Here is a 24,424-nt window from a genome sequence, read left to right on the forward strand (position 1 = left end):
AGGACAAGGGCAGAGGGACGCTCACATCAGCAGGGAAAGGTCCCGAACTGCGTGACACAAACAAGAGTGAGACCCATACGTCAGCATGGGAGGCCCCCAAACCAAGTACACCGAATCGGGGATAGAGACTCCAGATCCCACAACTTAAAACTCGCTTAAGCATATCGGGTGGAACGCTGAAGTTAGGGCCAGCGAATAGCCAGAGAAACCAAAAAGGCCAGAGCCTATCCAAAGGTGGTGGTGAGACCAGGGACAGGAATCTTTGCTGGACCAGGCGTCCTGATAACGTTGCCGATACAACGGATGACTGAAAGCACCAGTCAATACGGTTGAGTGCAGTATGACCGCAACACCATGCAGAAATGGGAAATCTTGAGAAAAGAGACCTAAAGCAGGAGAGACAATGGCAGTCTGGGCAACGAAGAAGGAACTATGATGACAAAGGCTCCCACAGAGGTTCTGCTATCATCAGGAAGGTAGCAGGGAGAATGGTAGGCCTGGGGAGACCCAAAAGGATCATTAGAACAATCAGTTCACTCATCCCACTACAAAATCTGAAAAAGAGTGGAGTTGGAGAAAAAGGGAACCCAAGAACAATACATAGTTTGAAACGAACTGTTGAATGGGTAAAATCAAAGAAGAATTAGAAGACCTAGAGCTACCCTGGTAAAGGGGAAGTAAACTGCACATTCCATACACAGTCAAAATAAGTTTAAAGAGGAAACCAAATAGGAGCAAAAGTCTAGAGAAAGTTGGCAACGGAATCACAACTTATAGTATAAAAGTATATCAAGAGACCATAAAAGTCCATGCTGAGAATCCCTACTCAGAAACGAGGAATAAGAGAATCCCTAGAGGGATAAGATGGAAGGAAAGAAAGCCAAGTAATCCCATTAAGGAATTAAATGAGAAGAATCACAAGAGACCATTCATAATTCATCTATTGAAAAGTCAGTCTTCACCAGTTCATTCAGTCCTAGGGAAAGGCACCTATGCGCAGATAGTGAAAAGAGATTTTCGGGGTAGTGTTGGAAGCAGCTTCTACATGAGCCGCGCAACACTAGCAGTGCTGCTTGACACCAATGTTCTTTCCTCCATCGTTCTGTTCGAAGTAGTGACAACGGCTCATTGGAGAGCTGCGAGAGAATTGCTTTTGCCAACTGCCTTTGCCGGCTGCTAAGAGAAGGTGCCACGTGGGGGAAGTGAGCATTGGCTCAGCCGGTAAATCCTCCAGACTGTGTGCAAGGCCAACAGCAGTGCCGCTGTGCTGCCGAGTCGCCCGAGGTAAGCAGCAATATCAGTGTTTTCCATATATGACACAGTACTTCTCCCGGATGGTGGGGAAGTCCCAAGCCTGTCAGTTGTGCAGAGCAGTGACTTCTGGACTGTTAATGTTAAGTGGCTCTTCTAGAGTGCAAAAGGTATCCCAATGTAGGTGTCTTGGTACTAAGATTGCAAACGGTACAAACAGCTAGAACTACTTGCATCAGACAGGCTGATTTAACAAAAAAAGTAAGGCTTAGCAGAAGGCTGTGAGCACTTTGCTGGACCCAAGACTTCAGCCAGCGCAGGACTCGGAGCACAGTAAAACTGGGAGCATGTTGGTCCTGCACAGTCAGAGAGCAGATTGAGAGAGAGAGAGAGAGAGAGAGAGAGGAAGGCAGGGGGTGAGGGGGTGTGGGGTTTGCAAAGTTGAGAAGGTGAGTGGCAGGCTCCCAGGTATGGTTTTGAATCACAGAGAGAAAGCATGATGGTGATATGGCAGGATACCCAGTATTACTTAGTTTGAGTTTTTGAGAGGTGGCAAATATAATTTAGGGAATGTGGCAAGAGGCATGTACATTTGTGGTGTGTGTGAGGGGTGGGGATGGGAGTGTGATGTATGAAAGGGTGCCCATGTATGCTGTGCCTGCTTCCCACACTTGTCCAATCTCGCTCCACTGCAATACTGGTCTATGCTAACAATTCGGGGTTTAAAGGAGCCATAGCCATACACATGACGAAAATGTAGATGGGAAGTTAACAATACACATTTGGGGAGTGGGGGATGCACGGCTGAAGTACTAGTATACTTCAACACTGTTTAGATCATTAAAACCCATACATTCTGAGAAACTTCTGGTGCAAAGGGGTACATTCCTAGGATAACAGGATAAACATGGACATCTACACACGCAAGACTCGCAACATAATGAGACGCCAAACTGCACTCTGAAGGGAAAATTGCCTAACAGTGGTTAGTATATTTGAGTATTTTATTCATATGTAAAATAGAAATCAAAGAAACAATATATACATTCTCATCAAAATATTTACTTCAAAATCTCAAAGTGTACGATTGGCCATCAAAAGGACCAATTCAAAACAAGTCTCCAAATATAATATAATATCAAGTAATGAATCAACAGCATGTATTATTCTCAAAACAAGTATTGTTCGCAATCTTCTTCTGTACTCCCGGCCCGTTTCAGATAATAAGACATATCCTTTTTCAAGGGAACTCATGCTGCCTTACTAGAACAGTAACCAATACCAAACATTAACCCATATGTTACAGAACACAGCATAATGCCAAAGAATATGCCACTGACCTTCAATCAGAAAATGTTCCACAAAAAATCAATAATGCCTGTAAACACAGTTCCTACCAGATACCTTAACAGAGAACCTAGTAATCAACAATTCACATTTCAAAGAAAGTGGCTCATCCCTTACCATCAGGTTGTTCACAGTATCCTTTATAATATCAACAGCAAATGGGTTTACACATATACCGCAGATGCTTCACTTGAAAAACACAAAATAACGAACTCCAATAAAGATGCCCATTCAGCAGGGCAACTTTCAAGAGCAACGTTCACCACAGAATCTTGTCCTGATTTCCGGCCTGACCCCAAAATGGCAGTCGCGATGCGGCACGGAAACGCGGCTGCCTGTAGTTGCTAAGCAACTATCTTCAGTTTTAACCAATCCTCACCGCCGGTAGGCGGAAGCCAGCACTCGGAAGAAGGCCCGAAGAAAAAGGCCCTGTTCCGCCCCGAGACGCTACAGACCGGCGGGCACATATGATCGACCAGCTTCCACCAGCTACAACTATTTGATTGGACACCGACTACTCCCACCCTTAATGAGCAGCACTGCTACACTGGACCGTTACGCACCGGGGTCAGAGCAGGAGCTCCCCCACAGCAATCCGCCTGCAGGAACATCACAGAGACTCCCATTTCCTTTGACCCTTGTCCTGTAAGGTAAGCCGGCGGGCTATATCTAACCCTTGTACTATCCCCAGACATGCATACAATTTTCATATGTGCCGCCCTAAGTGCCATAGTCATTTTATTAGTCACACACCTAATGCACATGTACTCTTACTCTGCCCAGTCCATGCCACTATTAAAAAAAAAATTAAAAAAAAGTTTTGTATGCCTACCCCATCTCAAAAAATAACCATCAGCCTTCATTCTTTAGTGTGCCCATATAAATTTGTACCTAGCCATTTTTTTGTTTTACCCTGCCATTTGAATCTAGCCATTTTGTTGTGCTACCCTGCCATTCGAATCTAGCCATTTTGTTGTGTTAACCTGCCATTCGAATCTAGCCATTTTGTTGTGTTACCCTGCCATTCGAATCTAGCCATTTTGTTGCATTACTCTGCCATTCGAATCTAGCCATTTGTTGCCCACAGCCCAGCCTTCACGCCTATATAGTGTATTGTGCATTCTGCCCTCTAGGCCAATACTGTGTAATCTTTATCTCGCTCTCAACAGTAATACATGCACCGAGAATATGAGCAAAACGAACCCACACACAATATGTACTCTCTGCCCGTCATCACATGCATAGTTAGCACGCTACTCACCTTTATGACCACACCACACCCATCTACATTAATGCAACTCCAACACCACCAAATCACCTCGAGGACACACGATGGACCTCCTGCACAAGCCCTCACACACTCCAAATAACGCAGCTCCGATACCTAGCCTCAGCCTCAGATTAAACAGACTCAGAGCCCGCACCCGCCCTATCCACCATCATGCCACCCCTACACAAATACCACACAGAAATCGCAGACTTAGCTCACGCACCTTTAAAGTGCACACCCCTCACCACCATTATAATACCTCTATGTGCCACAAACCCAAACCCACGCTTACTAGACCTAGAGGTAACTCCTACTCTCATTGTACCGCTGTACCTAAAGCAGACACCCACATCATACCCACAGAAATCTCAGGCCCAACGCTATACAAATGCACCTTAATCAATGTACGATCTCTCAATGCCCACACACTAGAAGTAAATGACCTAATAACTACCCAAAATCTAGACTTACTCGCAATCACAGAGACCTGGCTCAACGAAGGCCCAGCCATCTCACTAGCCCTACCACAAGGAAATGCCATCCTTAGACAAGACAGGACAGCCAGAACTGGAGGGGGGGTAGCCATTATTCACAAAGAAACACTCTCCATCAGAACCTTACCCCACCAAGAGGAAGAAAACATTGACATCCTATCAGTCAAATTAGCACTCTCTCCAAATAGCACAATAAATATTCATACCGTATACCGTCCACCCGGCCCAACCACCAATTTTATATGTCAAGTCAGTCACCTCCTAGGAAACAACCTTAAAAAATCCACAAAATCACTACTTATAGGTGACCTTAACCTAGGATTCAACGACTCCAAGGACAAAACTGCTATCTCTCTAGCCAAAGTCCTCCAAGACCTAGGCTTCTCCCAAAAGATCACTTCGCCCACTCACGCTAAAGGACGCATCCTAGATTGGATTATAGACCACAACTGTAACACAACCATCACCTCCAATACTAGCCTCCCATGGACAGACCACAACCTTCTCCTATTTTGACATCCCTGTCTCACTAAGCGCTAAAGTGCCTACCAAAGCACTGGCGACTTTAGCCAGAAGTGCCAAAAAACTCACCGCTGACAATATCAGTGCACTCCTCAATCTGCCATGCCTACCGCCCCCGTTCTCCGCTGACCCCAACTTCCTCGCAGAAATATTCAAAGACACCATCACAATGGCTGTCAACACCGTTGCCCCATTGGAAAACAAAAAAGAAAAAAAATCCTTCAACTCCAATTCCTGGTTCACAGAGGAACTCCAGACTTTGCGCAAAGACAAACGCTTAGCGCTCAAAAATTGGCAGTCTAACCCCTGCGATACCACAAAAGCCAACTTCAAATCCATAGCAAAAAAATACAAAGACGCAATCTTCCTTGCTAAATCTGAAGCTTATAACCACCGCATCTCCAATGCCAACTCCCACTCCAAAGAACTTTTCAATATATTCAAAGAACTAACCGTACCACCTACATGCCCTGATGAGATCATCAAAGACGAAGCATGGTGTACAGGCATTAAATCAGCTATGCTTACTAAAATAAACCTCCTCCAAAACAAAATATCCCACCACTTCAATTCCTTACCAAGGCAAAATGCACATGCACAGATAAAACCTAAAGTAAAAGTAAGAAACATGCCCAAATTTGCATTTACCGAAATCTCCGAAGCCGAGGTCACTGACATCCTCAGACACCTCAAACCCTCACAATAAAAGGGTGATGTATACCCCCTAAAATCATCAAAGATTGAGCAGAACCACTCGCCCCTCTTCTCACAGCCTTCATTAATGCATCCTTCAAAACGGGCATAGTCCCGGACAGCCTTAAAGAGGCCTGGGTACGCCCTCTCTTAAAAAAACCACCGCTAGACCCGGCTAACCCTAACAACTACCGACCCGTAACCACAGTCCCATTTCTCCTGAAACTACTCGACAAGGCCGCCCATAAACAGATTCAACTATACCTTGAATCTAACGCAATCCTAGGAAAAAGACAATCTGGGTTCCGCAAGGGACACGGAACTGAAACCGCCCTTCTAGACTTAAAAAACGAAATTACCAACATCCTAGACAAAGGCAAGCCCGCACTCCTCCTTCTCCTTGACCTCTCAGCTGCGTTTGACCTGGTAGACCACTCTACACTTACCAGTCACCTGACACACTCTGCTCACTTCCCAAAGGACGCAGCATCCTGGGTAACATCATTCTTAGAGGGTAGAGCTATGAAAGTGTTCTCTAACACAGCATATGCAGCACCCTCCATCATTCACTGTGGTGTGCCACAAGGTTCCTGCACTGCCCCCATGCTCTATAATCTTTTTACCAAGCCACTATTTTATAAACTAGACGCGCTGGGGATCACCTACACAAATTACACCAATGACACGCAGGTTCTCCTCCCCCTAATAGGGAATTATCACCAAGACGCCTCTACCCTACAGAAAATCTACTCTACCATACAAGCTTGGATGGCTACTAACGGCCTTTGCTTGAACGGAGACAAGACCAAAATCCTCATTCTAGGTCAGAAATCCACCCTCTCCAACCTCAACCCACTGTACATCAATTTCAACATTGACAATTGCATCATCCCAGTCCTATCCTCAGTCAAAACACTGGGGGTTCACATAGACGCCACGCTTTCCATGGACAAACAAGTCAGCGCCATAGTCTCGGCCTCAGCACTGAGTACTAAACTCATTAACGCAATAGAACCATTCCTAACCAAGGATAACTGCCTCCCCATCGCCCGAGCAACTATAGGAGCCAAACAAGACTATTGTAATGCGCTCCTAGCTGTTACCTCCAAAATAAACTTATCTAGGCCCCAAACTACCCAAAACAACCCTCTCAGAGCAGCCCTCAGCATACCAAAAAGAGAACACATCACACAAGCCAGAAAGGCAGCTCACTGGCTCCCAGTCAAAGACTGTATCTCCTTCTAAATCCTCACAACCACCCATAAATGCATCAACCTCACAGCCCCCTCTTATTTATCTGACACGATAGGTAGATATCAATCCACAAGACCAAGAAGAGCACAATACACAAATCAACTAGCAATACCTTGCATCAACAGAACTAAAGCAGGAGGAATAGGCTTCCCTTTCCTCGCACCTAAACGCTGGAACTCTCTACCTACTGACCTCAGAGCTGATACAGCGCTCTTCTCCTTCCGAAAAAAACTCAAAACTGCCTTATTCAACTAACCCCGTTGTCAGGTGCTCCTGCTGCTCCTGCATATCTGTAAAAAAATTATATTTCGTCCAATGTAACCGTACGGACATGAACTGTATGTAACTAAGCATAAGCAACACTGTAACAAGCGCCACGATGTCTTCGGTCTGCTGTGCTTAAACAAATGCGAACAAATAAATAAAAACTCAACGTGCCTCACCTGTAAACGGGAAAATGCACACGAGAAGCGAGGCACAGATCTGGGGAGCCAGTCGGGTGCCCAGCTCTCATAATTTATGAAACTGGAGTCAGGACAGACGTAAAGACTTTATCCAGTGGAAAGCCCATGCAGCAGACATCTTGGAAAGGTGTAAGTCAATCCATAATACGGTGAATACCCTAGACTTGAGATTTAAAACAAGGATTCCTGCTCCCATCTAGTACTTACTAATACTGTCCAACACTGATGACTCTTAAGCCCATCATGTATGTACTTTCGGGAGATGTCGCTCACAATCTCATTCTCTCAATACAAAAGTCCTCTCGAGAATGTCAACAGAATACACATTCATATCGCAAACTGCATTTATTGCAATAATCTCGCTCTCTTGTGGAACAAAAACTGCTCAATGTTGTAGTCTCGCTCACAATCTAAATGGACAGCTATCATAGGTAACCACTGTAACATCCCTCAATATATACATAGGTAGTGGAGTCAACTAATACAGGTACCTGTGAGGAACATGAGGGGGTCATCACTTCTTCATAGCCTCTTCTCGGGTGGCTATCGCTCTTAGATCCTGACCCTGTGGTTCACCTGGGTAGAGGAGACTTGGGAAGGAAACGTCCTTAGGTGAGACATGATACACCCCCCCCATTTCCCTTTCATAATAAAACCTCTATAGGCTAATGTGAATCCTTTAAAGGCATGAAGTGCTATAGAAATTGAGTCATCTGTGGAAGCAGTGCTGCTGACAGCCGGGCGAAAGCAGACCTCTCAGGAAAAGCGACGTGGCAGGTGGAGCGCTCAAGACCTTTTAGAAGATGCAGATTGTATGTAGCAGGAAACGAAGCTGAAGGACGCTGGATGTCAGTAGCAGACTTTGCAACCAGTTTGACTCACCAAAGCGTTCATAAGAATCCAGAGCTGCAGGAGGAGCGTTGTTGGGTGGGTGAAGCCAAGGAGAGCCGCTGGGAGAGTAAGCGAGGCACTGCATGGGAAAGGAAGAGCCTGTGTCAGCAGGAGACCTTGCGGGGAAGCCTTAAAATCCAACTGGTGAGTCCAACAAGTAGGGGGGGGGGGGGCAATGTAATTCAAATTAATGTTCATTCTGGGCCAGCCAGGAAGCGCAAAATGAACATTAAATTTGAATGAAAGCAAGTATCACTTTGAATATTGATTTGAGTGAAACTTTAAGCAATTCTGAATACCGATCAGAGTGAAAGAAAGTTTGTGAAACCTCCTAAGCCAATAGAATTCAGAATTTAAGGAACTGTATAATATGGAAAAATATGCATTGGCAAGAGTTGAGGGAATTCACGGAAATGTATAATATGAGAAAACAAGCATTGGCAAGAGCCAGGACACTATAAGAACGTGCAAAGTGCATGGTGGCAAACCAAGCCACGATACAATAAGAGGGTGCGATATCTCTGAATGAATCAAGCACCACTGTCAAGCTGAAGCAGTAGCCACGTGTTGATAGAAAAGAAGCAAATAAGGAGTATCGGTTGCATGACCTGCAATGGGTGGACCGTGAGGTCCAACAACTGCATCTAGACCGACGGCACCCCTATATTTTAAAGCCATTTGAAAACACCCGCAAAGAAGCTTGTGTTTGAATTACCAGGAACCTATGTGATTTGAAGTCAAGGAACTGAACTGCATATGTAAACTTGTGAAAGGTAACCATACCAGAAGAACTTGGAAGGGTCTTAAAGGAATGTATTGTTTTGGAAAACTGAATTCTTGGGAAAGGGAACCTGTGCTTTGTGAACTATCTTGAACTTGGAGAAGCCAAAGCAGATTACAAGCTAGGAGCTGGAAGAAGCACTGAACTCTTATTTTACACTAATTATTTTGATGCTGACATCCCTACACATTGTATACATTTAGAGGTGAGGGCAAGTATATGTTTTGGACACAAAGACATTTGCTTTGGATTTCCTGACACAGCTATCCTTAGTTTTCTTTAGGTAGGGAAATCCCACCTTAGCATAGGTCAGGTTAGGCATTATTCCATTGTACACTTAGTTAATAAAAGGTTTTGTAGACCAAACTTTAATCAGTTGTCTATGTCTCATTTGTGATGCCTTCATATACCTTAGCTGTGAGATAAAGGGATAGAGTACAAAACAAGTGCATGTTATAGAAAACTAGATAGCTCCCATTCAGCATTCATTCCCGTTGGGGTCATGGCTCTTAAAAATCAATTTGAAAAAATATCCCTTTGCATTAACAGATTGTTCAGGTCCCCTCCTCTTCTGTGTGGTAAAACATGTTCCAGAATGACAAGCTGTATTTGTGCTACATTATGCCAAGCCTCAGCAAAATGCAACGCCACAAGAGAGTTTATATTTGTAGGCCTGGTGTTAGAATTCTGCTCTGTCTAGCACATTTTGACTTTTCGTGCAGTGATGCCTACATAAAAAAAAGTTCACACAGACATTTCAAATCATACTTAACGTTCATAGAATCACACGTACATTAATGTTAATGAGATCCTCTTCCCTGACTAGGGAAGAGCTATTGTCTTCCCTCATAAGGTTACTGCAATGCTGGCAATTATTACAGTGTTGCGTTCCGATTGTGTTACGCTCACCTGGAACCCAAAGGGGTGTCGATCGGACCCGGACAGCTGCGGTCTCCGTCAACGTGATGCGTAGTGCAGAGATGACTGTCTGGACTGGCCCGTCTAGTCTTGTCTGCTGGACCCGAAGAAGTATTTTCCTGCAAGTGGAGACAGGGATTAGCCACCTGTGGGTTTTAGTGATGGCCTCCCAACTGTTCTCGCTCTCCCCCACTAATCACCTCCGATATCCCCTTAGTAACCTCACCTTATGTTTGTAAAAGATGAGCTCACCGTCCTGCGTGTCTTGCAGGGGCGCGTATATACCAGTTACTTCACTGGTTTGAAGGCGCTGGGAGAGTTCCGGTAAGCATTGACTCTGAAGTCCCAGGCGGGATTGGTAAGTATCAAGTTCAAAGAGTTCAATGTGCCCGCTGTTCACTCTTGTCCCCTTCCTTAAGTTGCAGCTGAGTTTGTGAGAAGAAGGTCTCGTAGCTGCTGCTGGCGTTCAGGTAAGAGTCTGTGTTACCCAACGCTGTCCAGTAACTATTGCATGCGTTAACGTGTAGTTTTTCTCCCTCTTTACAGATGCGGCATATGAAGATATGGAGAATAATACCGCCGGTGGTAAATCAGGTAAGTCTATGGTGGTAAGAGGTATTTGTTGATTCCCTTGGCTCACCTTGTTATTCTTGTGCCCCTAGGTGCCGGAGTACGGCGAAGAAATGATGGAGACAGTGTCGGATCGAAAGAACTGGCGAGTATGGCGCCGTGCTGGAGCTGGCGAAGCGAGGCGTGCAGGACTGATGTACTTTCCAGGTCGGGAGATGAAATGGTTCCGGAATCAGGTGAGGAATTTGAAATGAGTTTGTTTCTAACCTTGTCCTTTTCTTCCTCTTTATTCTAGGAGCTCCGGATTCGAGGCGGGCGTGGCAGAAGACTGGATGCTCGCTGCAGGCACGCGGGCGTGGCAGAAGACTGGATGCTGGCTGCAGGCACGGTGAGAGTCACGCTGCTGGATGCAGAATAACACGAAGCATGTGCTGCTGTTCGGGCGTGGTTTAAATAGCCTCCAAAGTAGTCCCAGGAAAGAAGTTCCCCAGGATCACACCCGAGTAAAAAATAGTCCCTGTAGTAAAATAGTCCCATCCAGGCCTCACGTTGGCTTGGATTTATTTGCAGCATGGTCTGCATGAGGTAAGTAATGTCTATGAGCCTGGCGCCTATGGCGCCAGGACTGATTTTTATTATGAGCCTGGTGCCTACGGCGCCAGGACTGAACCCAGACAGCCCCTAGCTGGGGCTGCTGGGGTTTTTGTAAATGTCTGGATGCCTGCTCCCGGGGCTGATGGGCTTGATCCGGATGCCCGGGGGTAGGCATCATGACAGATTGATTCATTTTTTTCAACATCATCTCTCAAGATAGTTCCTTAAAGACCTACTCTTCCTGTAAGCAAATACAAGAGGAGAGGAAAATAATCCATATAAAGTGGGGTCAAGCTTAACGATCTGGCAATTTTTCACCACAATCTGTTGGATTTTAGACCTCTGTTCAGAAATTGTAGGGACATAAAACAGAGTTTGAGTAATCTTCTCCCCCTTCTGCACCAACAGCGTATCTTGTGGTGTATCGCCCACTTGCTGTGCAATTAACTCAATCAGTTCACTTTTATAGTGTCCGTCTAGACATTTTGCTTCAATTTCTTGAACCGTTCTTTACAATCCTCCTCACTTTTAAAGGAACACTATCGAATGTTCTTCTACAACGTAAACCTGTTGCTAGGAGTAAACTGTCCCAATCGGTCGGCTTGGAAACAATCGTTTTCAACTCACCATTCTCACAATATACATCAAAGTCACAGAAATTGTTCTTTGTATAGCTTTATGTTGTAGAAAATCGAATGGGTGGGTGAATTTGTTTCATAAACTCAGAAAAGTCAAAAAGCTTGACTAACGGGCCACTCCATACCCCAAAAATATCATCAATATACCGGACATAACTTTTGAGATTCTGCACATGCTTTGTCTCCAAGTAGAGCATAAAGGTAATAGCATAACTGGGGGACATGGCAGCCCCAATAGAAGTACCGGATATCTGTAGGAAAAAGCACTCACCAAATTTGAAAAAAGTATTAGATAAAACAATGGTCAACAAAAACCCTATCCGGATTATACGGTTCTGAGGATAATAGCATCCACTCCATGGTTTCCAAACCAGTTTCATGAACAATGTTTGTATAAAGACTGGTGACTTCCATCGTAAATAAAATATAATCCAGGACAAAATGATTGTCCCTCAACTTTGCAAGAAAATGAATTGTGTCCCTAATGTAGGTAGGGTTCATTTGTAGAGTGGTTGGATAACCCTGTCCAAATACTGAGCTAATGGCTCCTGTAAACTATCAGCTGCTGCTACAATTGGCCTTCCTGGAAGATTATGAGAGGGAAGACAATAGCTAATCCCTATTCAGGGAAGAAGATCTAATTGAAACATTCATGTACATGTGATTTTATGAACGTTGTGTACGATTTGACATGCCTATATGGACATGTGCTGGCCCGAGCACAAGTCTAACATCAGGCATAAAAATGTAAAATATCCTGTGGCGTTGCATTTTGCCGAGGCTCAAAATAAGGTAACACAAATACAACTTGTCATTCTGGAACATGCGCTACCAAACAGAAGAGGGGTCCTGAACAATCAGTTAATGGAAAGGGAGATTTTTGGGATTGAGTTTCTAGAGTCCATGGCCCCAAGGGGAATGAATGCAGAATGGGATCCATCTACTTTTCTATAACAACATGTACTTGCTTTGTACACCATCCCTTTATCTCAAAGATGGGATACCTGTAGTAGTTAACTCCATTGCCTATGTATTTTGAAAGGGATCAAGAGTAAGACTCTGACACAGTAATCAGTTTCAAGATGACTTATAACTTGTATTTTCAAAATAACAAGAGGGTTGGGGAAAATCCTTTGTATCCCTAATGCTAAGAAGGGTTTTCCTGCCTCGACAAAACTAAAGAATGTCTGCGTCAGGATGTTACCAACAAAAGAGCGTCCTCCGTCTTGTGTCCGAAAACCCTAATCAGATCCTTCAACTCTAAACTTAATATAATGTGCACAAGTGGATTTCAACAGGCTATGCATTTGGAGCCTTCTTCAGAGTTCCAAAAATATTAAGTTTAACAGCAGAAAGAAAGAAATGAAGTTTCACCAGGAGAAGGCATCCTCCCTTACCCTATGTTCTTTTTGTTGTTGTAAATTGTTGAAAAGAATAAACACAGTTTAAAAAATAAAATAAATATAATGTGGTTCAGCGAAAACTCTCTGCCTGTTCCATAATAAGTCCTCAATCGCACCTATACAACTTTGATCGCCATATTCAAGAACTTAATATTATTTTGTACCCCTTTCCCAGAGACACCATTGTAACATCCCCCCAATCTCACCAGTTAACCTCCAATGCCCAATACCAGTCTCTCAGGCGGGTTCCTCATCTGGGCTCAGCACAGTCAGTCCTGCTTGTAAATTAGGCATGGTATCAAACAGTAAAACAGACACAAGTGACCACAGTTCCAGGGTGTTTATTGAACTTCAATTGGGTTTGAAAAACGTCCATCTTATCCCAAATCGAAGGATGGGAGCAAGCTACGAACATCAAATAATAACGCAGTCCTGGTGGTGCCTTGTCAAAATAAAAGGGCCTATGCTAATAAGCCTATTGCTAATCCTTACTTCAAGAAATGATAAGTCAGGATAGTTAAGCAATTTGCTTCCCCACGTTTTCAGCCCGGGTCAAGGTGGCACACTCGAGTTTAGCACATTAACTGGCTTTTATAACACAAGGCTGCAGTTCAAAAATCTCAGTATTAGCACCTTCTTTGCCAAAGTCTCTTTGTCATTCAAAGTCTCTTACTTCAGAGGGCCTGATGCACCAAACAAACATTCAAAGTTCCTTTCTCCTCAGGATTCTCATATGCACAACTTTTCTGATGATTCACTTTTCACCCTGGGTCCCCCTCTGCCGGGCTCAGTCCCACTTTAACACAAAACCTTCAATTAGTCTCCCTGCTCAGGGCTGGGACCAATTTATCTAGTTTTTCCAAACTTTCTTTACTGTATCAAAATCGAAGACTTTCGACTGTGCGCAGGATTTGCTTGACCCGTCGCAGGACCTCTTCGATTTACAACTCTAACTTCACTTTTGCCACTTCTCAACTGGATACCTTACAGAGACCTTTGATTGAGCACCCACGCAGTGCCGGACCACTATCAAAAATATCATATATTTTCCTTTCAAAGTTCAAACACTCATTAGCAGTTCAACTTTACTTGCGTCTTTGATCACATGCGTTTTACCAATGTTCGTTCCAGTGCTCGCAATACAATGTTGCTGCTTACAACCTTGGCTTCATAACAGACCGGACTTGTATCCTGGCTGCATTGATTTCACTAATGCTGCTTTGTTCTTGGAGCCAAGGTCAGTACCACAGAGGCTGCTGCTCCCCCCTGCCTTGATTAATGGCACTGGAGGACCCCCGGGTATCTCTGACACACAATGCAGGATTCTTCAGCCTGGTCTCCTGGTCTTACGCATTCTCCTTTCAAGGGTTCCTGAAAGTAACGGTTCCTTGTGTAAGAGGATTCAATTCAACACTACAGCTAAGTCAATGCCTAGTCTGGGATACTGAATGGAAACCCTTATTGATATATCTTTGTGTCCAGTTCATGAGTTCTGGATGACTACCCCTATATAACACCCCTCTCTTGGAATCCCCCTGACCCCAATGAGCCAAGAAGTAGTTCTGTTTTGCAAGTTTAAAAGATTTGAGAATTTAAACATATATATATATATATATATATATCACACTTTATAATACATTAATAATTGAATATCACACTTAATCTGAGCAGTAATCAATAATGGATAGTCTGGCACTAGCACACTTCTTTATAATCAATGATGAGTGGGTATAGGATGGATAAGATAGCAACAATACTTTTATGGTTTCAAATAGATGCAATGTGGAATGAAAATGCAGTACAGAAAATAACTTGATAGGATTTCAGCAAAAGACAATGTTATCACTTTCTTGGACAATTCACCCCCCCCCTTTATGCAATGTAAGGAGATGAAGAGGAGAGCACTCAGTTCTTAGGAATGCAATCAAATAGAATTCAGTTCAATTCCCCCCCCAGCAGCTTATACAACAGATAGGAGTTTTGAAACACAGACCCAAGTGCTTTGAATGTGGTGGCAATGCAGTGAGAAATATGCTGAAAATGCTTTTAATTAATTCCCTTTAGGAGGTTCAGGGTGAGTGATAGCTACTTTATATGAGTTCGGGATCACTTTAACAATGCTCTAGGAGTAACTAGCAGGTTAAACGAGTTTTTGGCAAAGTAAAGCAAGGAAGCTGCCGCTTTTCACACGTGAGAGAAATCAGCTGAAATCGCAAATCGCGGGAAAATTCGTGAATGCGTGAATCGCGATTACGGCAAACGTATAAGGAGTAGCAAGTCGATTCGTTGAAAAGCTGAGATTCTAAGCTTTCAGAGGAAAGTTACAGCAAGTTTCTAGCCCAAACGGTTCCAAAGATATGACTGATTTTGTAAAGGTCGTTTTTCGAATTTAAAGTAACTCAAATTGACAGGTGACAGCTTTTAAAAATGACAGGTGACAGCTATGCGGCTGCAGAATTGACAAGTGACAGTTAGGAGGCAGTTCTACTTAGATTAAATAGATTGAATTATATCACTGGAAACTAAGATTTGGTTTCACACCGTCCTAGCTGTACTCACAATGTATTTGGAAGGTCTAGGTCTCACGGATCGGGTCAAGATGGCTTTGGTTCTGGTTTCGCCCCAGACGGTCTCTGCGCACAGCGTCTGGTCTCTGCTCTGCTGGTCTGGTCCGACACTGCTCCTGGCCCGGCTCCTGGATCTCTGGGTACAGCGTCTGTGCACAGCTCCTGGATCTTTCTGCACAGCTTTCTCTGGACACAGCGCTGATCCGCACGGCTCCTGGATGCTGCTACCGCTGTTAGGTTTTGCTGGATGCTGAGGCCTGCTGAGAAGAGTTCTCAGTTTGTGGGTTTAGGCCCTTGCTTTGAGTTCTGAATCAAGTTCTTTGGAGTTTTAAAGTCTAGGTGTTGGATCTGGTATCTTCTGGATGTTGTGTGGTCCGGCAGAGCGCGTTGCAGCAACTGGATTTGAATCTCTCTACCTGTCCCAGCAGTCTCTTTTTATGTGTTTTGAAAGTGGGTGTGTGCCTGGGCCTAGCTAAGCCTGCCCCTCTACTTGTCATTGGCCCAATTCTCCCCTCTCCCATGATTGGGTGAAGGAAATGTGAGTCAGAGTGATGCTGTAGGTTTTATGGGTCAGAGGATCCTCCCCTGGTCAGTTTGCCCACAAATCTAGATTTGATTCAAATACATATTGCACAGATACACAGTTGTTTAAAATTACATGCACCCATCACATATCACATGAGGTATACTCTGTTCAAACTCTGCTCTTCCTGGGGGCTTGCATTCAGAAATGGCAACATTTTGCACTTTTTAACTGGTTTTGCAATATCGGACATTTACCCAAATTTACACACATGTGCGCAAGGAGTATGGACATTAATTGATGAAGTGTCAGATTTTTAACATGCAGACATTTGGAGTGAAACCCTATTTTCCGCTAGCAACCCCCCAGATCATACCACCAGGTCCTGAAACCTCTTAAAATGTGGGCAGAAAAATCACAAGAATTATGGTATCATTTAGCTAATTTTGACAAGTCCGCACCATGAGTTATACATCTTTCTTAAAATCGTATTCTGGCCAACAGGGGTGTGTCTTCCCAGGTCACATGGTGGAGAAACCAGTCTATCCACTTTCTTTAAGCTCAGCCTGTCCTCAGAGGGGCTGCCCCTCCCCGTTTCTGCCAAGAGGAAGCCACTTTACGACTTCCCCTATAAACCATCTGCCTGGGCCCAGGACAGGCCTTTGTTCAACTCCCTGTAGCTGCTCCACCCCTAATCTAATCAGAGAGGTGACAACTCCTTTTGGCAAGGGGAAGAGTGGCTGAGCAGGTTTTAACTCCTGTGGGGGGTAGATGTCAGGCAGAATTCAGTTTCATTAAGCCAGGTTTCAGCTAAATGTCACTTTTTGTCCCCCAGTTTAAGTCTATTATGATTTTTACATACACATTAAATAATTACTTCCTTCAAGTCATTTCAGAGTATAGTTTTACATTGTATCCACCTCTTAGCAAGTCTTTCCTTGGTCTGGTTGTGTTTCATTTGTTCAGTTTTACACACAAGTCTGGTGGTTTTAAAACGCCGGCTTTCTGATAGTGGCGAGTTCTGGTAATGCAACCATTTTTGGGATTTAAGAAAATTAATTCCCCACAGTTCTAGGTTGCTTTTGACAATCAGCATTGCCATTCCCAATGGTTTCAGGCTACTGTGTGGGTAGCCCAATGGTGGTTTTAGGCAGTGCCCTCCTGTGCTCACAACATAGGCAAAAATGGGTGGCAGCCTATTCTTCATGCATTTCCCTGTGCATTTTCTGGGAAGTTCTGGCCATCATGATGTTTTCCATGCCAGTACTGCACAGTTTTCCTATTCTGGCGTACATGTGGGCTTTTTGGCCATCTTGGATTTTCTAAGCCCACAGCACCAAATGTTGCAGCATGATAGCTCAAACGTGTGTTAGGACACCCAACACTTGTCAGAAAGGTCAAGGGAATGTCCATCCTTGCGATCCCCTCCAGTTTTGCAGTATTTCTTCTCTCGTCAAGCTGCCGTCTCGAAACTGCCGTTTCCTTGTGTGCTTTGCCTCGCTCAGAGTGTGCTCTTGTGCTCTGCCTTTTATCGGTGTGGGGAAGTTTAATGGAAGTCAGGTGCGAGTAGTTGTCGGTAATTGCCTGACCTCACCTGACCAATGCATTGTCTCGGGAGGATAGTTCAGGGGAAACGTGCTCGCCTTAGAAGCAAGACGACGCGGAGCACCACAGGTTCGAACCCCGAGTCCGTGATTCAAAACCTCTGGTTAGTAAGCGTGTTATAAATAACATATCATGACATGCCAGGTACACGGCTCAGGTGTTAGTCTGTTTTCTCCCATAGTGGGCTGTCCGTTTGAAAGTGTTTGTTTTGTAAATGGGTTGGGGGGGATTAGAGCTCCTAAGTATCGTACCTGGTAGGATGGGGTAAAGGTGTTACAGGGAAGAGGAAACAGCGCCTCGCCATCTGGCGTCCCGCTCCCACTCCGCAAAGACCCCTCACCCAGGTGATCCTCCCAAACTGGTCCACCCCTCAGGAACTGGATCCAAAAGCGATGGCCATGTCCTGGCCACCTGAATGACAGATCCTCTGATACTAGTGGGTGAGACATCTTCTGGTTTCTCACAGTGCTCACACACAAGAACAAGCAAATAAATATTGTGTATATGGATTCCATATATCTTTAGGTCCTGCACACAGGTAGACAACCATTCCATATTTGGTTTCCATTTAATTAAAATAGAGAATGCCCTCCTTCCATCCCTCCCTCGGACGTTGAGCTCTTCCCCCATACCATTGCAAACCTTCTTTTTGCCAAAATTAATCACAATCCTGCCAGTCTCATCACTCGACCTGTCATTTGTTTGGTATATCCCAGTAGAGCCACCACTGGTGTAGGATCTACCTGTGCTTCCCAATGATGCCACTTAGTGTCTGAAATACCCCTTCTCAGAAGTGAAGGTCAGGGGGACAGCCCCATGAAGGAAGTCCGTCTGTGTAGCCTTACCAAACACATTCACCTGGGGTATCAGGGAAAAGGAGTGTAATAGAATTGGTGACGAAATTTAAAATGTGGCAGTTTAAACCTACTATTAAGTGCTATTTTCTTAGTTTGCGCACAACAATAACGCCATACCTCAGATATAAAAGCCCCTAAGGTCACCACCCACTTTCCATGGGACGATTCCATCCATCCCTCCCGAGTTCCTAATATTTTGCTAGAGACCGTCCTGCTATTGTCACCACTACTATTATTTCATCCAGCATAGAGGCTGTCGACCGGTTCAGAAAAGTTGGAAATTATCCTTTCAGGTTCCTCAGCCGGAAGTATAAAACAAATCCATGGATGTAACATATCCCATTTTATAATTATTGGTAAACCTGAGATGTAAGTAACTGGCAGTTTGGAGGGTGGGATGATTACAGAACCTCTTCTCTCCTTCCCTCTTCAATATTTGCCCCTGCTCTGCAGGTCAACTCCACCATGTTCTTCGGTTTGGATGGTCTACCAGGAGCCGTTGGTAGAATTGCTCGTACAAGGGGCGGTGCAGAGACAGCCCTTTCTATCGCGACATGTCTCCTATCTATTCCATCACCAAACCAATATATCAAAAACCCGTCCTGTGCGGCATCATAAATGCCTCCACGTCAGGTAACGTCAACCTGCCTCTCTCCAATGGTGCAACCAATGTGTGCCAAGCTATATGTGCCTGCTTACCAGCCAAGATGAACAGAGATATTGCTGATTGCACCTCTCGAAAAAAAGATTTAGGCCATGCCAGTGGCACATTCAGGAACACATAGAAACCGGGGAAGTAATACCATTTTTGCAAATTAAATTCTCCCATAAAGATTGAGGGGAAGCCCCATCCATCTCCCCAATACCATTTTAGTGTACTCTAGTACCCTTCTATAAATGTGTCGGTATAATGTCTCAGGTGAACGGGCCACATCTATCCCCCAAATACCTACTATATTCCATGTGCCACTGAAACGCAAACCCATCATTCAATTACATAGTGTTTTCAGTAAGTGGAAAAAGAACCGATTTTGTAGTATTTATTTTCAATCTGGAGATTTTACCAAACACAAGCACATCCGCCATAATCAGTTATTCTGCAGATCTTTGACAAAAATCATCAGATTGTCTGCATAAAGAGGAACCACCACCTTAAGAATGTACAACTGTATACCCCTATGTACATGAATATCTCCCATAAATTTGTCGAGCGGCTCAATTGCCAGGGCAAACAACAAAGGTGAAAGAGGGCACCCTTATCTTGTGTCCCTCAATGATAGGATTGACCTAAATTGTCCATTCACCCGAATTTTAGCATTTGGCCTAGTGTAAAGCAATGAGAATATGGATATAAACCCCTCACCCAACTCAATTCTCTGCAGAAGCATGAAAAGGAAGTGCCATTCCACTAATCAAATGCTTTCTCAGCATCCAATAGTAAGTCATTCGAACACATCACCAACATCACACCCAACATGTGATGCAACCCATAGGAGGCGGACTGTCCCAGAATAAAACCAGATTAATCTGCTTGCACGCACTTATGCATCAGAGGTGACCACCTCGTAGCCAGCAGTGTCTCCAATCTCTTGTTATTCAAGTTAATTAGCGAGATCGGACAGTAAGAACAACATTCATCTTCATTTCTTGGTCTGTAATGGGCCAACATAACCACTCTCGCTCCTCCTCTCCACATCAATAGAGTGCCACCTGATCAAAATAAGCACTCGACTTACAGTGTGAGGCTTCAGCTCGTAAGTAATAAAGACGGGAGTAAAAAGTGCCAAAAAAACCTGAGTAATGTCCCCATCTGCATAGTGCAGATTGCCCTGCTCATTCTTGATAGACGTGATATGCGACCTAGAGTTGTCAACTTTAGCCATCCTCTCAAGCAGTTTACTAGGATGTTGGCCTGCCCGATATTGTCGAACAGCCATTTTCCCTGGCACGAACTTCACTTCTCTCTGGGCTGCAGCCCTAAATCTCTCCAATTCCCCTCCATTAGCAAGGTCGCTCTCAAAGCCCACCTCTGCTTGCAACCGCTGAAAGCGTCTCCCACTGTCTGGCAATTCTCCTCGTATCAGTTTGAATATCCCAGATTCCTATCCCAATGTTCAACATCCGGGCTGTGTTTGGGCATGCCGGTGCGCCTGGAATCAGTTTCTTGCCACTAGGTATCTGATGTGCCCTTTCCACAATAAATACTGCTGAAAAGTCCTCACCTCCCACTGCCTCGCGCAAGATTGATCCAAACAAGACTTCCATGGCTCGTTGGTCCACCGATTCGGCACACTCAGTATCCGCTGAATCTCGATTCAAGAGCCTTCTGCTTGTCTGCCAATTCGTTTTAAGTCCTTTTTACCTGGGCAAGCTCTCAGGATGTAGTTCACCCTCAACTGTAGAGACCCGCTCTTTAACCTCGTCCAATCTCTCCCATGCATGTCCAAGCGGACCTGCATGTGGTCCACTTTGAAGGTCGCAGTATCCATCTTCCCATCCAATTATTGTATATTGGCCTGAAGCCGATTGTACATCATCATTTTAAGATCATTAAATGTTCCATTGGCATCTTGTAGTGAGGGCAGAGAGCTCACACTCATGGAGTCCTCCATGTTTTTGCGACTTTTGGCCCGATTGGGTGTCTCAAATTGTGGGTTTGACCATTTCCAGATTTGGACAACCTGTAAATCGGTCAAATTCCTATTTTTCCAACACTCCCCCAGTGCCTCCAAAATCCTACAGAACTATCAACTTTGAGGGAACAAGCAGTGCTCACAACAGTTTCTGTGGTGTCACGCCGCAAAGTACAGTGTTTATCCCCAGCAGGCAGTGCTACCTTCAACAGCCAGAAAAATACAGCAAGTCCAGGAATCACACCACTGTAGCCCTGCACCTCCCAGGTGCAGTCACCTCAGCAATGCTTCCGTCAACGTTGTAACAAGACTACGTGTGCCAGAGATAGGAGCCCCACACCAGCTTTCCACCACATGTCTCCACAAGCCCCACCACCCTAGCATCTCTTCTCGTTGCACCCCTTTGTTGTGTTGTGAAGAGCTGTATGCAGCTCATATGTAGCAGCTCATATGTAGCACTCCACCTATGGTTCATGCAGGGGTGGTGTAACCATTGCATTCCCAGTGGGCTCTCACCCCTAGGTTAGCCTCAAGCCAACCCTAATTTCGAATCCCCTCTCTCAGATACTGAAGCACAGTTCTATCCAGGACAGTGGCCTGTGTAACCACCCAACTTGCAAAACCACAATTGGAGATATGACCGTAATGTCTGCCATTTGCTGTTGGAGGATGACACAAGTCCCCTCCATCTGGTCGCCACTCTGTCTGCGTCTCCCCTTGGCAATCCAGCACTTCTCCAGGATGATCACAGTCCTTCGCTACAACTCTAACAACACCGCAAGTTGCAGGGTGTCACAAGTGGTCCTAGAGCCATGTGCCCCCCTAATCTGATGTGCAGGCTCTCTCTGATGGCCACCTTGATCACTTATGAGTGTTCCTCATACTAGAGTGCCACTCACCAGTCCGGATGTAGTGTGGTGCAGTCCCTGCACTGCCCTCTCCGTCACCGAAAAATGGCTCACCACAGACTGAGAAATTCTCAGGCCACAAACATGCCAGCAACATCACCTTCTTAGCTAGGAGGTCTCACACTCCCTTGTTTTCAACAAGTCCTTATATCACAGCAGGGACCAGCATGTAGACTCCTCTCACGGTATTAGATCTTTGCATTTGGTGTTGCAGTCGCACTGACCTCTTTGCCATACAAAGTCACCTGCTGTACATCCACTGTTCCCCCTCCAGGCAAGTTTCAAGGCGGCACTCCAAAGCCGACATTCCGTTGGTGTCAACCGTGCAGAGAAATGGGGTTATGCCAGCAGCTGCAGAGAACAAGCTCCAGTCCCAATCATTCTTCACTCACATCCCGCCACGGGCGTACATCCCCCACTCCCCCGCCCACCACGATGATAGCAGTCCAAACAGCCTGCTGTGCATTCTTCTGCTGGCCAGCAGGGATGCAGCTTCTGGATGAGCACACTCACCACACCACCAGTCACCAAGACCCTCCAATATTACCCACGCAGGGTTTGCCTCCTCCACTGGCTCTGTGGCTTCAGCTGTGCAGGGCCTGCCTCCTATACACTTCGCCTCCCCGCTACGGGGCTCACAAGTCAAGATTACCGGATTGCGCATGAAGGAGCACTACGCTGTGAAAACCAACATGAAGATGAGTCAGGATGTGTCCGGATATGGTTCGGATCGGTCAGGGTGCATGGGAGCTCACAAGCTCACTGGTAACCTACCTCCCTTCCCCTATGTTTCTTCTTATCCTTACGTCCCTATCCGTGCCTCTGGATAAAGTTCCACAAAGTTTCACTATTCAACAAAAGTGGGGCTCCTTGCCTGTGTTCATCTTCCCTTTTTAAGGCTTCGCTTTACAAGTTCAATGAGAATTACTTCTACATTGAGCTTCTCCATCTTTCAGTTGGCCTTCATGCTTTTTAAGGAAAACATTCATCCAGCATTCAATGCCTTACTTAAAGTATTCAGAATCTTAAATGATAGGAATCTTTCCATGGGTTTCCCTTACACATTTGATGCTCTTTACTTCACAATTTCAAGGGGATTGGCCTTCCCTTGCATCTCTTTAAATGCACAATTCCTTTTAATTATTACAGTTAGTCACACTCAGTATTTTCTGCTTGCTTTCTGGGGGTACCGCTCTACCCAGCACTACTGATTGTTCCTCTCCATGTCCCTGGTGTACTCTCCTGCCAGAGTATGTTGTTGAAATTACGAAGGATACTGTGAACAACTTGATGGGAAGGGGTGAGCCACTTTCTTTGAAATGTGAAATGCTGATTACTAGGTTTTCTCGGTTAAGGTATCCGATAGGAACTCATTTATCTACAGGCATTATTGAGGAACATTTTCTAATTGATGGCCAGTGGCATATATGAATTAATACGAAGTCATGGTGTTTTTTGTGATATATGGGTTAATGTTAGTTATTGGTTACTGTTCTAGGAAGGCAGCATGGGTGCCATTGAAAAAAAGGATATGTCGAATTATCCTAAATGTATCGAGCGTATAGAAGACTGCAAACAATACTTGTTTGAGAATAATACATGCAGTGGATTCATCACATGAGTGACATTTTGCTTTTTTGCTACACATCACTTGCCTTTTTTACTGTTATATTTGGAGACTTGTTTTGAATTGGTCCTTTTGGATGACCAATCGTGCACTTTGAGATTTTGAAGTAAATATTGTGATGAGAATATATATATTGTTTCTTTGATTTGTATTTTACACATGAATAATAAACACCGTTAGGGAATTTTCCCTATAGTGTGCATTTTGGCGATTCATTATGTTCGAGTCGTGTGTGTGCAGCCAACAACAGGGCACACATTCATGAGGCGTTGCAAACGGCAGAAAAATGTCACTCAGAACTCTTAGTGGATATTTCCCACTGTTGATAGTTACCGACCTCAAATACAGCAGGCCATTCTCATTGTTTTTCAGTTCTTTAAAAAGAAATCAACTAGATTTCAAAATGTTGAAGATGAACATGCACTTCAATAAGGTGAAGCAACATAAATCCCTATTCACCTGGTCTAGCCGAGGCATGGAAAACTGCTTCCGGAGACTACCGTGTTTTTTTTTTTACAACTTTTTTTTTCAGAGACCCATTTGAATGATAAAACTAGCTACTTGCATTCTTTTTGTTAAAACATTATCTTTACGATTTTGTATCCAATTCATTC

General features: G+C 44.6%; 1 protein-coding gene across 2 annotated transcripts in view; it reads right to left on the reverse strand.

Moving 5' to 3' along the window:
• ANKMY2 (ankyrin repeat and MYND domain containing 2) overlaps positions 1-24,424 on the reverse strand; it is a 422,909-nt gene that overhangs the window by 360,207 nt on the left and 38,278 nt on the right. The gene's annotated exons all lie outside the window — the stretch shown is intronic.

This window comes from Ambystoma mexicanum, chromosome 2q, assembly GCF_040938575.1.
Source record: "Ambystoma mexicanum isolate Mex_15411 chromosome 2q, UKY_AmexF1_1, whole genome shotgun sequence".
Taxonomy (NCBI): domain Eukaryota; kingdom Metazoa; phylum Chordata; class Amphibia; order Caudata; family Ambystomatidae; genus Ambystoma; species Ambystoma mexicanum.